Source organism: Stegodyphus dumicola, chromosome 8 (assembly GCF_044657685.1).
Source record: "Stegodyphus dumicola isolate Sdum_Otavi_A_Nest chromosome 8, ASM4465768v1".
NCBI classification, from domain to species: Eukaryota; Metazoa; Arthropoda; class Arachnida; order Araneae; family Eresidae; genus Stegodyphus; species Stegodyphus dumicola.
In genome coordinates, this window is record NC_140775.1 from 88832679 (window position 1) to 88846893 (window position 14215).

The 14215-nt window shown below is 32.0% G+C and overlaps 1 protein-coding gene across 1 annotated transcript in view; it reads right to left on the reverse strand.

Annotated features, from left to right (window-relative positions):
* The window catches only part of LOC118196921 (uncharacterized), a 251923-nt gene extending 238792 nt beyond the window's left edge, over positions 1-13131 (reverse strand). The window contains exon 1 of the mRNA XM_085822089.1: positions 13068-13131. The gene's annotated coding sequence lies outside the window, so the exon portion shown is untranslated. The remainder of the gene's footprint in view (positions 1-13067) is intronic.
* Between the last annotated feature and the right edge of the window lie 1084 nt (positions 13132-14215).

Below are 14215 nucleotides of genomic sequence, written 5' to 3' on the forward strand. Positions count from 1 at the left end.
CGTTTTCAAACGACTACATTGGATTATATAAGACCTTTTTACATTAGAGATCAAGAAGACCTGTGTACTGCTCTTCACTTGCACCTTAACCAGAATGATACATTTGGAATTCACTATTGACTTGACCACTTAGACATTTCTACAAGTGTTTCGAAAATTTGTTGGAGGAGAGACATTTACAGTGTCATCTATATTTGATGATGCGAAGACACTCCACAAGGTAAGTCGAGAGCTAAATTTGCTGTAATAATCTTAAAATGGGTAGAACTTCAAAATTTATTTGGAAAGTTATCTATCAAATGGAAATTTATCGTTGAAAGGGCTGCCTGATGGGATGGTTTAGAGGAACACTTAGTGAGGTTATTAAAGATGTCTCTGAGAAGAAACTTAGGAAGAATATCAGTTTCATTTTAAGAACTGAAAGTTATTTAAATAGACACAGAGGACTCTCGTTTATGCCTCTCCAGGTCTCTCACTCCGATCAACTCCAGGCCCCTCACTTATGTTTTCAGTGATTCAAATGAACCAGAACGACTACCGCCTGGGCAATTCTTGATTGGACAACAATTTTTGACTCTTCCTCGAGCAAGCTAAGGGGATCCTTCCTCTGAATCTAAACTTTTGAAAAATAAAAGATATAAAAAAAAATTTACTTAACGGAATTTGGAAGAAATGGAAATCATCTTATCTTCTTGAGCTTAGGTTATAAGGCATTTATCCCACCTTCTTAACATGCCTTCGTGCCGTCGTGGTCAGCAGGCTCGACGCGAATTCGAGAGGTCCGCGGTTTGAGTTCCGGCGAGGGCACTGCTCATTCTTCATTTCTTCTGCTTTCAAAAAATACCTAATGTCTCTACAAGGTCAGCTCATCAATCACGACCAGTCAACCGGTCCGCATAGGTTCGAGAGAACATTGTGATTTGATAAGCGATGACAACGCGACATGACTTTTATGGCGAATGGGCTCTGTGACAGAACTGCATCTTTGACCTGATGACTGTATCCGTGCATGCACCGTGAGACTTTCGAAACGAACATTCATTAAAAGACCTGTGCAACTGTTATATCCTGTGTAACTCTCAATCAGTACTTACAAAAATTTTCATCTCCTGACGAATTTTCGGCTCTGAAGGATGTGGCGAATGTCATTGCCCATAGATGGTGCTGATACGTTATAACTGTTTTAATTTAGTGGCTAAGATGTGTTGTATATCACCAAGAGTGTAAAGTTGCGCCTCATTATATTGTGCCAATAAAGGATGATGTCTAAAATATCTTTAGTTACTGTCTGAGAAGCCACCAGATCAAGAATCAGGCAAGAAATTTCTGTTTTATTCGAGGTGATGTCGACTGAACCCTTTTGTTTTAAATTTAGGCTTATGGTTTTGAGTGTCTTATTTCAGAGAGCTTCTGGCAATCGTCTCTCGTTGTTGATATTCCTGCCCAGTTCTGTTTCAAATTAATATTCCGACCTTAGTAGTCTCGATAGCTGATGAATTAAATTTCGCACATCAGTAATACATCTCTTGAGCCAGGTTGTTCTGTTGCAACAGATAGCGATAACTCGCTGTCTTTCTTGCAGGTAGCAACCGAACGGTAAAGTCGCTGACACTGGTAGCTCTGTCCAAAATTCGAATCTAGGCGAACGGGCTGGCTGAATAAAGAGGTTTTCATGTTTATTCCAGTGTCTAACATGTATACGAGTCAGTTTCCCTTAAAAGTCCTCCACGAAGACGTTCCTTCCCCCCCTTAGGCAAATAGCCCTTGAGTGCTTTGCCATTTTTGCCAATAAACTAAACCAAACCAAACTGTCTAGTACGGCCTGTAGGACTTTATTTATAGTTTCAATTACAAGATTAACCCTAAAAATTTTAAATGTAAATTGTTTTTTAAGCTAGAGTTTCAGTTAAACAGATCTCTGTATTAATTAATTGAAATAAGAAAATAGAATGCAGAATATTTTATTGATTATTTAAAATGTTCTCCTTCAAATCAATGTATTAGCAATATCCGCAATTAAACTTCAGAAGCCCTCTCAAATAAATAGATATCCTCTTGTATTTCAACAGACCTACTGTAAATTAATGAATTTCAGTTTAATCAGATTTAAATGCGCGTCTAATTATATTATTTAAACAAAATTATAAAATTTTGGAACTTTTAAAATTAACACTATTTTCAGGACAGAAACGAAATATATGTGAAGTAATGCATCATTCAGATACATTAGAAAAGATAAATAGTTGAAATAGCTGGCATAGCTAACAGTTATAAGTGCATTAAATTTAAATACGGTAATAAAGGTAAAACATTTTGTTATTGGTGTATTTAATGCATTGTCAAAAATCATTCACCGATCTCCTTTTTATCCATTGTCCAAGTAAAATTTATACAATGTTAAAACATTATTAAGGGTAATGAATATTCGATATGAGCGACCTTCGCGTGAAAACTCTTTTATCCGTGCAAAAAAAAATGTGCTGCATATTGTCATTAATAATTGCATTCGACAAGCTTGTGTAATTGACAAGTTTTCTAGAGTTCTTTCTCATTCATCATTTCCACATGCCTTCTAATAGTGCGGTGTATTGACTTGACAACACTGAATATCGCAAGCAATAGTAGTTGCTTAATACTGAAACCTCAGATTTAAAATCGAAGATACGGATGTCTCTGCAAAGTGAAATTTCATTAAGCTTTAAAAGGAATATTTTTATAAGAACAAAAACATTTTCGTCTAGGATTATACTTATGCTTACAAATTCATTTATTGTAAAGCAATATTTGAACCTAGTTAATCGGCTAGAACCAAATTTTATATAAAAAAAATCTATTTTAAAATCTAATGAAACATAATATTTTAGCTTAACATTCTAAAAACATTAAATTGTTTATCGGTTACAAAATAGAATTATATTAAAAGAGGAGGAAAATCTTGTTCCAAGCATATGTTTTATTTTCATAAAATATTTTAGGCAATCTGCTTGGTTCAAAATTATTAAAAAAAATATTCCAAATATAGCAGATGTTTGAAATTCCGGGCCAAATGGGACTTCAACCCTTTTGAATGTTTGAGAACTCTGGATAATGACGAAGTCTTTCGCCCAGCTCATATATATACTTAGTGTGAAGCAAGAGAAGAAAATTAATTTTTGCGCTTTCAGTTATAATTATAATATTTTAATCAAAGCTTGTAAAGTTAAAAATATGATCTGGCCAGCACGTAATCTCGCGCCAACTGCATGGCTTACTGTGAACAAAATATTTAATATCAGCATATCATTAGAATTCCCAATAAAAGGTTAATTGCTCCAGTACACTTTTTTATATTACTTATATTATTTATATTTACTGCATTATTTCTTAAAAAATAAAGCGTAGCGCTAACATTGATGGCAACATCCTTTTATTTGAAAAGTGATTCGACAAAAAAGTTAAAAGAACTCAAAATCGAAGTTTGAAGCTAACACTTTTAATTGCTTCACACAAGAATTCATCTTCATAATGAGCTTATTCTTGTTGCATCTAGCATAATTCCAAGAATGTATTTCATGATTTTAAATGAAATATGTTGTTCACAATCACATACCTATTTGGAAAACCAAATTTGAGAAATTTTGGATTATATCATAATATAATAATTTTTAAGAAATTTTTCCAAGCTTTCAAGTAAAATTTCAACTCTGGTTCATCAATTTTAACCAAAATCTAATATGCTGTACTCATTGATATAAAAGTTTTAAATGCTAAAATTGGAAAGATTTCGATCATACTTTAATATAGTGTTTCACTAAAAACTATTATGAATTTCAAATCATGACTTCCAGTTATCCATGAAAGACTGTTATGGGCTTCTTGTAAAGTATCACTTCCGGGTGTCCAGTTTTATCCAAAATCTAACCAACTCTTTATGTGAATATAGAAACCTTAAATACTGAAAATAGAAATGTTTGGAAGTTTCATATGAGAGTTATCGAGTCGAAAAAACTGCAGCACACATACAGACTTCAAAAAATAGTGATGTGAAAATGTGTTGTGTAGACACTAATTCGTGCTTTCTAACTAAAAACTCTCTATCGAATTTTTGAACCAAAAACGTTACCTTTCTTACCTGTATATAATATAGGTAGGCGATCATAAAAATAGCAAATGCTCTTTTCACATTTTATCGAAGCCGTCAAGTTCATGCATGTTTCTAGGGCTCAAAGCATCGCTGAGTAAACACGCCTTTATAGGTTTTAAGTAAAATAACACTTTTTCCAATTTTACCCAAAATCCAATCAACTCTTTATATGAATTCAGAAAGCTTAAATACGGGAAATGGAAATTTTTGGATGTTTGATATAACAGTTATCGTGCGCATATAGAATTCGTCACATACATACAAAACACACAGATAGATACTCGAATTTTTGGATCGAAAACATTACTTATGTTGGAGGGAGGTAAAAATACGAAAAACAACGAAATGAATTTAAAGAATGTAGTCCTTAATATAATATATACATACGTAGACCGTCATGTTTAGAAACTTAGCACTGCTGTTTTGCCAAACCATGTGCGCAGATTTAGAGAATCTTTCCAAATTACGGTTTATGGATGAGTGAGTGTCACTAAACTGGAAGCCCTCCATTCGCAACACCTGCCAAACATTGCCTGCAAACAACATAAGAAGAGGCCCTGTTAGGCGATGTTCTTTTCAAGATCCTCAGGCTGAATGATTTCCTAACTACAGAATCTCTTAGACTTAATAAGACTTAAGGAGGAGTATTGTTTTCAGTTGTCAACATGTAAAATGAGAAAATGAAATTGGCAGACACAATTATGCAATATATTATCAGCTATTTGCTAAAATTTTTAGACAAAAAGCGGATCTTTTTTTTTTTTTTTTTTTTTTTTTTTACTAATAATTATATACGCTTCCTGATGGAACAGAACTCTGGTTCTCAGCATTGCGTTGTCTTGTGGAAAAGTGTGCTCGAACTGTCAATTGAGATCCGATATAATATAATATTAAATTAAGAAGAATACATTTATTAAATTAAGCAAAACACGTTAAGGTTAATTGCCTAAGGGGGATGTCTTCCTGGAGGACATTCTAAGCAAAATTGGTTCACATTCATATTACACATAGGGAAACCGGAAAATGACTGCTGAATGGATAAACTGGAAAATGAATAAGCTGAGATTTGAACCCGAATCGAAAAACTAGTGTTTAGCTGTGTTATCTGTTCTACCGTTGGTGAGTTAAGTGAAAAATATAAAGTACATTTTCCAAAAAAAAAAAAAAAAAAAAATTTTTTTCAAGTTAATTTTTCTTTTACATTTTTTATTTGGAACTTTAGACTGAAAACAAATATATGTTCAGAATTGCAAACTTCTACGCTTATTTCGACTTTTTCCAGAATTCGGTTACTACACTTTAATTAACTTAACTGGGCATAATGTAATTAGGTATCACTTTTAGGTTTAGTTGGACATTATAAATAATCTGTATTTTGTTCAATTAGAAAATTTACTAGTGACATCAGTGACGTTTAAGTGTTATTAATAGGAATTTTGAAAGTACATGAAAACTTTGCACTTTTACAATTAATTCGAGCTTTGAAGAGCTTCTTATGCTTACAATTTCAAAATTGTTTATGAAAAAAAATTTTTTTTTAAATTTGGGATTCAGAAAAGTAAAGCGTATAAATTACTTATGCAGGCGGTCTTGTCATACATTTTAATTTACATGAGAGAGAATTTTGAGAAAAGGTGGTTTGTTCGATTTGGATATGTGCGTTGTGAGAATCGATTCTGCCTATAAATTTCTTTAAATAACCGTGTGTGTGTGTATGTGATTACGGCAAAGCCTCGAGGGCTATCTGCCTAAGGGAAGGGATGCCTTCGTGGAGGACTTTCTAAGGGAAACTGGCTCGTATACACGTTACACAGGGGGAAAACCACGAAAACGCCCATGCAGCCAGCCCGTTCGCGGGATTTGAACCTCGGACCGAACTACCAGTATTCAGCGACTTTACCGCTCGGCCGCTGGTGGGCCCTTTAAATAACCGATATTATATTTAACAACCTGCAATTTGTCAAACAATAGAAGTAGATGTTATTAATAAGAATTGGAATTAAATTCATAAGCTTTTATAACTTATGAAATTAACTAGAATTCTGCTTATTAAATGCTTGTAAAAGCTTCTCACTTTTACTAGTGAGTTAAAATGGACTGTTTTATTCACTGTAACATGAACAACAAAATAATGAAAACAATTCATTTTCTACTTAAGATTTTCGTACGTGATTTGTTTATTGACAGTTCTGCAGTAGTTTTATAATGGCGGGAATTTGCTCCATTGTTTTCGTGAATTTTAGAGGATTTTCAAAGATTTTACCTACATCAAACTTTTCCGTGAGTAACAGATAAATATATAAATTGCATGTGTCTTCCTATTATATTTTTAACTTTTATTGTAATTATTAAATGTTTTTCATATTTAAATACAATATTTAGCAAAAATATAGTCCATCAGAAGTTCCAATTTTCTTCAAATTCTTTAGTTCCGGTTCAAATTTAATTTGCTTCAAGGGCAACAAACAACAATTTCCATTCAAGATCACACAACCGGTATTAAACTCCTTATCAGCAGCCACTTAGAATTTTTTACAGGAAAATCTGAAAATCTTTACCAAACAAGAAAAGCTGATAAGGCAATGTTAGTTATTTGTTATTTTTCCGTAAACACTGCTGTATTTTTCACAGTGGCAGCACAAAATCTACAAAAATCCTGCATTTAACTTGATCTGGTGGGCGCCCTATTTAAACTGCATGCTTCCCCAAATAATAGAATAAATAATAGAATAAATTAATTTTAATTGAGATTAGTTATACATTTTTTTGAACCACATACACACTTGTTCGTTAAACACTTATTCCAACTTGTACTATACATTTATTGAGGAAAATAAGATTTGTGTGTTCATCTAACTAGATTTCAGATACTAACTCGGAAATACTTTTAATTGAAGTCCTGTATAAACTACCTCTCCTTTTACGGAGAGTAGTTGGGTCCTCTTATGTCAAATGAAATTTCTCCGTAAATACTATCAGTCAGTTATCAACTTGTATTAAATTTACGTATAATAAATAAATATATTCATTTAGAAAGTCTAGAGGTTTAAATGATATATACCTGAAACATACAATAGTAACATTAAACAGAACATCGGTATAACTGAAACATGCTTCTTTATTTAAAACTGGCCCACCAGCGGCCGAGCGGTAAAGTCGCTGAAAACTGGTAGTTCGGTCCGAGGTTCGAATCCCTCGAACGGGCTGGCTGCATGGGTGTTTTACCCATGTGTAACGTGTATACGAGCCAGTTTCCCTTAGAAAGTCCTCCACGAAGGCATCCCTACCCTTAGGAAGATAGCCCTCGAGGCTTTGCCATAATCTTACACACACACACACTTTATTTAAAACTAGCGGAAGTACCCGATGCCAGTTAAGTTAGACTGAGAGTAATGTATCTAGCAACAGAGAGAACGATACCGCTCTATTAACAACGCAAAAAATATGATTCATAGTACTACATTTTTCAGCCTGATGCGTTATGAAACCCACATAAAAAATGTTGATAGAAAAATAAACTAATTCTTTCTCATTATCAGCAACAATGGCACGCAGTTTTTAATTATTTTCGCCTTTCTAATCAAATGATAGTAAAACCTCAAGTTCCATCCAATATTTCATCTATATTCAATTGTAATCGATTAAATGTGGCAAAAAATTGATCATAATTCATTAGAAATCAGTAACGCTAACAAACAAACACACAAACAGACATTCTTTATATGTATAGATTTTGTAAAACTTCCAAATTTTTGATTAACAAACTGTAGGATTTGAAAGCGAGCAGTAGCAACACTTTTCGAAATAAAGCATTTTCATCTGCAACGCGCGAGACTGTTGCTACTCAGAAAAATGATTTCGAAAATTAGTGTTTCAGAGTTTTTTATTAATATCTCGGGTGATTAAAGTCGCGCGAAGATGGGAACACTCGAAATGGCTTTCCACGAGTTTTTAGAATCGGGAATAATGTATTTAATGTTTGACAAAGCTATTTTTATTTCATTGTAAAACTCAGAAATTTTTTATTAACAAACTCGTCGATTTGAAAGCGAGCAGTGGCAACGCTTCTCAAAATAAAGCAGATTTTTGTCTCTGGCGTGCGAGACTGTTGCCATTCGGAAAAATGAGGGCGAAAATTAGCGTTTTAAGTGTTTTTAATTAATATATCTGATTTTAGCTTTTTTGGGGGGGGGAAGTGGACGTCGACCGTTTCTAGGACCCAGAAAAGAATTGTGGAAAGTTTGATGACGATAGCGATAGTAGTGACTGAGTTATTAGCGAACAAACAAACACACAGTCTTTCTTCTTTATATATATAGATTCATGGAGGTAAGAAACTTCCTACCTCCATGGTATAGATTAGGAGGCAAAAACTTTATTCTGATACTACTTTTTGTATAACACTTCTCTAAGATGATTAAAATAAGTTCGCTATCTTTAGGAATAAAGTAATTTTACTCCTAAAGATTTATCTCGGAAAAGAAAATAGCCGTGTAAATTACCTCATGCACGAATAAAATTCTGTATAACTTTTGCCCAATCTAATGTTTTGACGTAAGATCTGACATTAATTTTGCTTGTTTCTCATCCATACTAATGCTCACAGCATAATTGCTGCTACGAAAAGAATGTACAATTATGTTATAATGGATTTGAAAGTGTTGTTGACGTATATGATGATGATGATGAAAAGCTGGATGTTATGCGAAGGAAGCAGTCATACACCTTTTTTCTTATTCTTGAACATTTGTTTTGCAGTTGAATATTTTTTTTTTTCTTATTCTTGACGTAACATATATATTATATATGTTTAATAACCTGCGCCCGATTAAAATACGATATTCCAAAATTATTAGCTTATTTTCCATATATTCATAGAAGTGCATTTAGAGATAGAAAAGATGCGGCGGACGACATCTTACAGGCAAGCGCTAAACGAGTGTTCAGATTATGGTACTGAAATTAGAATAGATTAATAATAAAGCAGTTTTGGTTCAGTCTTGTTCAGTTTGTTTCAGTTTTTGTTTCTGTTGGCTGGTTAAAGGTTTTGGCTTGTAAAGTTTTCCTTATGAACGTTCTTTATGAATTATGACACAGGATTAATTTTGAAATTTTTCCTCCAGTTTACCATGAGATGAAAAAAAAATATAATAACGACAGCCAGGGAAATGACAATATATCTTGGGATGATTGAATGGCCACGAAATTTCTTCTTCAAAGCGGGTATACAACTGCATTTCAGGCAGTTCATTAGATTACAGATTTCCAATAAATCCAGTGACAATTTCTGAAAGGCTTCAAACCAACGACAGGATACTAAAAGATCGTGAAAGCCAATGTTAAGTTTTAGGAGGTCATTTAAGGAATACTATACTAGACTGCTACAATATCCTCTGAGCAAAGTTCCGAATGAATAAAAATAATTTCTTTAGAATTGCCAAGATTTCTGAGTGCACTTCATGAGTAACTGACAACTAGTCATCTAAGCAACTGCTCTGAGCTAATTATTTCTAGTATTATATGAACAAACAAGGGAAAGTCCATAGGATAATAATAAATAATCAAAATATGTGGCAATTGTAATAGGTAAAACATTGTGCAGAAATTATATTTCAGAACCGACTAAGATTTCGTGAAAGGAAGCAAGATAATTATTCAGTTTGAGGTAGTTGGCTTTTTGCCACTGTGTGTGACTAAAATCAATTCAGAATTGTTAGTTATTAATGGATATACTTTTGAAAAATAATTATTTTGAAAAACAAAGTTATTGTGACATAAAAACGCGCAGCACAATCAACTGAAAAAATGTAACGCAGTTATCTGATGGTGTGGTGTATTTAATTATGGCAAGGCACACTAGGGCTATCTGCCTAAGGGGAGGGATGCCTTCGTGAAGGACTTTCTAAGGGAAACTGGCTCGTATACACGTACACATGGAGAAAACCACGAAAACACACATGCAGCCAGCCCGTTCGCGGGATTCGAACCTCGGACCGAACTACCACTGTTCAGCGACTTTACCTCTCGGCCGCTGGTGGGCCCCGCAGTCATCTGAGGGCAATCCAGTAGCTCTCATATGAATTATGAATACAGTAGGTCCAGTTCTAGATGTTGTATGTTAATGCAATATGAATTTACTTATCGAATGACACTGCGCTTTTAGACAGAACTTAGTGAATATGAAATCATAGAGGTCTGCAAATATTGAGCTCCATAAAGGCAAGTTATAGGAAATTATGGAAGAAGAGGAAGGTAGAAAGAAAAAGAAAATATGATGTGATTTATTTTCTTAGAATTCTAAGGAATTATCCCTAAATGTTATGGCTTTTATTTGTAAAATTACAGCAGTATTATTCAAATAAAATGCTAGTTATTCAGAAATTTATAACATTTAAACTTTATCAGGAAATTTATAACTTTATCAGGCATTTCAAAACAGTTTTAAAAGTGCTAAAAGTTCAAGCATTTTAAGTTTTTTTACTAAAAGCATTTACATTTTGTTGTTCAATGTTTCATTTGTAACTATTGCTGCAGAATGTTTCAAATCTATAAACTAACGAAAGGACAGCATTTCATACGCCTGGCTGTGCAGGGACTTGAAATGAACTCTTCACTTGTTAGTACCTGAAGATGAATTGTTTATTTACAGATACATATCGAAAGCATTTTCTGAACGGGTTTCAACTGCTTTTCACAGAAGTTCAACTGTTTTTCATAATTTAGTAATTTTAGGATATAATTTGTTTCAAATAGTTTGCTTTTGTAACTTATTTTAGTTATTTCTCAACTATCTGCTATATGACTATGAAATTAAGTTTGAGAACGTAATTTCAATTATCAAAAGGTAAACTTAGAAATTTACTTTAAAAATATTTTATACATTAACTCTAACTTCAGTAATTATTGATTCGAGATTTTCAGAACTTAATGATCTTCTATTCGATATTTCTTTAAGGATTCATGCTACAATTAGTGACTTTTATCAATTCCTTGCACTTAAACTGCTCTCCCAGTGTCTTCATGCATCCAAATTAAAACGGCTATAAATTTAGATTAGTCATTTGATGGTTGCCCTCTCAACCACAGTCACATTTAAGAGAGACTACAAGAAATAAAAAACATTCTTTCAATATGGTGTAATGAGAGGTTGTTGGGTCTGGTGATTTCTAAGCCATGGCAAAGGGGGGCATGGTTAAATTTGTCAACTGTTTCTCGCTCTCAAACTCCTCCCAAACTATATCTTTTGAAGAGAAATTGTGTGCACTTTATATTTTATACTGTTTAAATTATTTTAATCATTTAAATTAAGAAGGAATCAAAAAATTTTATTTAATAATAAAATTATGTAAGGCAAACAAACATATTTAGAGTGGAACAACAAACTTTTAATAACTTAACTGCAAATGTTTAGTATATAAATGGTAAAATGCTTAGTATATAAATGTATGTAAGACCAAATCATTGAAATATAATTCAAGCGCATATATGTTTTTCATAAAAATTTGTTTATTCACTTATCTATAAAACTTTAAAATCATACATTTAATGCAAACGTTTTCTTCACTATTATTGCACCATTTAAGTGATTTGTATCGATAAAGCTTATTAATACACACATACATGTGTATATATATATATAAATATAATTATTTATTTTCTGTTCATAGTTTTTTCCTAAGAAGGAAAGTATTAAATTATTTCAAATTCAAATTAAGATACCTTAATTCTTAAGGTGACTTATATATATATATATATATATATATATATAAAACCTTTGATTTCCATTTTTCATAAATAGGGACAAGGTTTTGTTTTCTTTCTTATTAATTATTTATTTTATTTCGTTCATTTAAAAAGAAATAATTCCAGAAAATGACACATTATATTTCTTACTTCTCGAAGAAGAGGCACAAAACACAGTTCTTAAGAAAAACGTTTATGTAGAAATGTCATCAATGCAAAATTAACTTTTATCAAATTTTAAATTTCATACTAGAACACTTTATTTCCATTATACATTAAATGCATTTCAAAAGGATCTTAGTGATTTAAAAGCAATCTTCATGAAGCAAAACTAAGTATGCATTGTTTTGCAGAAAACGTTAAGGAATAAGTAATAAATTATTTTGACATATAATTCTGAAAGGTAGAAAAGTAAAACATTCGCTGTATATTATTTTTTAAAAGCTGAGAAGAAAGCTATTAATATTATGTTATTAGCTTTCATAATATGTAACTAGTATAATAATTACATAATATAATTAGTATATTAATATACTAAATAACATTTTGCTCCTATATATATACTTGTTTTAAAATGTTTCATAAAAGTGTCTAGATTATGTGATTTGTTTTTGAAGGATTGGTTTAATCGAAGACAAATCATAGAACTTATTCATTGGTAATTGACAAGAACTTCCATTCATGGCTCGGCGATTTTATCGAAACTAAAAACAACAACACCTCAACGTTACCAAAAATGCTAAAGTGGATTATTTTTTAACTTCAAAAGAAAAAAACACATTTCGCAAATTTAATGTAACCAAATTATGTTTAGATTGATTTTGCGATCGTTTAAACCTCTGGAAGGTAATCGCAAATGATAATTAAATAATTTCCCTTAAAAATTAAGAATTAAATTTTGAAAAACAATTCATCGGCGGAAAAATACAGTTTATGAAAAACATACGCTTTCAGCTTTCTTTAACGCAAAACTGAAAAACCAAAATTTAATAAATTTAAATTAATCAAATTATAAATATTTACATAGAATATAGCCCCCTGTTTTGCTTAAATACTTCAAATCCTAGAAAGAATCTTCGAGTTTTGTAGTTTAAAAACGTTAGAAACAGAAAAATTATTCATAAATATACATTTGGTTAGTATATTTTTAATTAAAATCTTTAAACCCGGGAAAATAATGAAAGTTAAAATTTAAACTTACCTCTAAAGAAAGAAATGTGTTTAGAATGCGTCGTCTACTGTGCAGATCTTCAGCGCTTTTCAGATGTAATCAAAGAAATATTCCCATCGTCGAACTGCCTTAATCGTAATAAATCGTAGTTTGTCACGTGCATTCAGAGGGAGTCTGCGATTGGTTTTTGGCGTCTACCTCTGAACTAGAACATCGATTTCGTTCCACCCACCTGAGCGGAACGTGGAGTTTGTTACGCTGACGTCATAAAGAGCGTAGATTTATTTTAGGCAAGTTTTTAATTACATTTTTTAGTTTTTTAACTATGCCACTGGCCTCATTTAAGCCGACACACTGATTAATGAAAATTATACTAAAATGGTCGAGGGGAATTACAATGACAAAATTTGTGTTTGCATTATATGGATATTACTGAAGTTGAAAATAAAATTTAGTGTTTGTAACGAATGTAACTATTATTTTAGAACAATTCATTTTAAAACATATTAAGTTTATTAAAGATCAGTTTCAGTTTTCAAAAACGAGAAAGACTGAAAAAGAACCAGGCTTTAAGTTTCTTTGATACTATTCTTTCACTTTAAATGTCTTTGGTACTATTTTTTGACTTTAAGTATCTTTGATATATTATTTCTTGATATTATATATTTGACTTTAAGTTTCTGTGATATTCTTTTGATGTTATGATTATTAATAAATGTAAAGAAATGCGTCGTTCTCTCTTTCTGTGTATTTAAATGCTTTTACTTAATATCATTATTTACATTATATCAAAATTGAAGGATTTCAATAAACAATCGAACATTTAATGATATGAAGAAATTTCTTCGTGTAATTAAAATAAATTTTAGAAACAAATTTTCGATCAAATCTCTTAACAGTTGTAATTCTACACGGAATTGGATCCCAGAACAAAGGCTGGCTGCATGAAATTTCTCCAAATGCAAGTAACTACGAGCCGATTTCTCTCAGAAAGTCCTTCGCGAAGGTACTCCTCCCGTCAGGGAGACAGCCTTCGTCGCCTTTGCCGTGTTCAATAAATAAGCAGTTAAGAACCATTTCTGTGCTTTCCATGAAGAACGTTTATGAATAGAGGAGAACCAACACAGTAATAATGTATAGAAAAAATGTAAAAAGTCTGTCAGTCTATGGACTCATCA